Source organism: Brassica napus, chromosome C4 (assembly GCF_020379485.1).
Source record: "Brassica napus cultivar Da-Ae chromosome C4, Da-Ae, whole genome shotgun sequence".
In the NCBI taxonomy this organism is placed as follows: Eukaryota; Viridiplantae; Streptophyta; class Magnoliopsida; order Brassicales; family Brassicaceae; genus Brassica; species Brassica napus.
Genome location: NC_063447.1, coordinates 11,956,842 through 11,959,215, shown reverse-complemented (window position 1 = coordinate 11,959,215; position 2,374 = coordinate 11,956,842).

The following is a 2,374-nucleotide window of genomic DNA, read 5'->3' as shown; positions in this document are numbered from 1 at the left end:
CTTCCACCGAGCCAAGCGATCCAGTTTCAGAACCGAGCCTGGTTGTATTGGACAAGCGTGCAAAGAGTAAACGAGCGAAGAAACCTGCTCCCACTGTGAGATCTCCTTATACGGCAGAGAAAAAAAAAAGATAAAGTGGCAGCCTATAATCCATTTCCGCCAGTAAACAAAGATAAGTTGAAGGAACTCGCTGATTGGTTGAAAACTGATCCGTAAGTGATTGCTTTACCCATAATAGCTTGATTTAGTCGTCCAAAACTGATTGCTTTTTTGTTTGCAGTCATTATTCAACTAAGACCGAGGACAAACCACGTACATCACCAACAAGGTGGTACCACTTCCTCCGGACAGCCAGAGAATGGCTGGAAGACTGCGTAAGTCTTCTGCACACGATTTAAGTCGTCTACAAAGTCGTCCAAGTAGACTACTTTCCAGACGACTTAAAGATAAATCGACCACGTAGACGACTTATATTTAAGTCGTCTGGTAACTTCTAACTTGTTATATTTAATATGCAGCATATAGATGCTTGGATTAATGTGCTAAGGCAGAGGTATCAGGAGAACCCACAAGCTTTCAGGAGCGAGCGAATGTGCTTCCTGGATCACAACTTTTCCCAGTCTTGGAGAGAGCAGTATCAGCTCTTCAAAACATCGGAACCTGATCACAAAGGTTTAGGAAGAGTTCTACCTGGTGGGGCGTCGAATTTTTATGACGGATCAATACCTTCATTTTGCCAATCAAACAAGAAGTGGGGGGAGGACATTGATGATATCTATGCGCCAGTGAACTTGAACGACAAGCATTGGGTTGCTATTTGGATATCGATCCCTAAGAGGCACATAGTCGTCTGGGACAGCATACCTTCATCTAGTGTACCAGACGCATGGGATGCGATAATGGAGCCTTTTCTCCAGATGGTCCCTTATCTGCTTGTTGAGTGCGCAGCCACCGACGAAATACGGGTCAAATACGGGTTGGAGCCATACACATATGAGAGACCGCTGAAAGGTGTACCCACGGCCAACAATGGTGATTGTGGCGTGTACGCTGTAAAGTACATTGAATGTCATGCTCTTGGGGTCTCCTTTGACCCTAAAGACTTTGCTAGGTGCAACGCGAAGAAAATGAGGGATAATATGGCGGTGGATATATGGAAGGAGCTTGTTGATCAGCATTTGAAAGAAAATGTGGATGGTGATAAGTTCGTGGGCATGTATGATTAGATTTGTGTTTGTATTTGAACTTGTCTTTGTATTTGAACATGATTTTTTAACGAGCGAAGTATTTGTATTTCAGCTTGTCTTTGTATAGATTTGTAAATATATAAGTTGTCTGGAAGAAATAAGTCGTCTGGAAGGTTTTCCAACTGGACGACTTACAAATAAGTCGTCTAGAAGGTTTGGACGACTTATTATAAGTCGTCTGGAAGGTTTTCCAACTGGACGACTTACAAATAAGTCGTCTAGAAGGTTTGGACGACTTATTATAAGTCGTCTGGAAGGTTTTCCAACTGGACGACTTACAAATAAGTCGTCTAGAAGGTTTGGACGACTTATTATAACTCGTCTGGAAGGTTTTCCAACTGGACGACTTACACTGGACTTCTAAAAATAAAATACACTGGACGACTTACACTGGACTTCTAAAAATAAAATACACTGGACGACTTAGTAGAAGGTAGTCTAAAAATAAAATACAATTGAAGGGATAGTAGAAGGTAGTCTAAAAATAAAATACACTTGAAGGGATAGTAGAAGGTAGTCTAAAAATAAAATACACTTGAAGGGATAGTAGAAGGTCATCTAAAAATAAAATACACTGGACGACTTAGTAGAAGGTCGTCTAAAAATAAAATACACTGGACGACTAAAAATTTAGTCGTCTGGACGGGTAATCAAGACTGGACGACTTAAATTTAGGTCGTCTGGACAACTAGTCAACTGGTTGTGTACATTGTGGTTTCGTATGGCCAGTTTCCTTGCAGTTTGAGCATCTCTGTGCCCTGTGTTTCTTCCTGGGTTTGTGTCCTCTCATCCTAGATAGCTCCAACCAAGATTGCCATCTTGATTTCTTCGGTCTCCCCCGACCACGCTTTAGTTCTGGAGGAAAGCATTCTCGTTCCTCAATATGTTGTGACACGATAGGATATATATTCTCTGAGTATCCTGCATACAGATAATTCTTTGAGTACAGTGGACATACAAGTGTGGAGATATGCAAACCAGCATGTGTTCCAGCAGCTATAGCATGAGAGCAAGGTATTTTCTCCACTCCATAGACACCACAATCACACTTTGCATGTTCCAAATCAACCACACAGTCCATTTTGCCACCTTTGACAAAGAAATGCCATCCATCAATTGGTTCGACC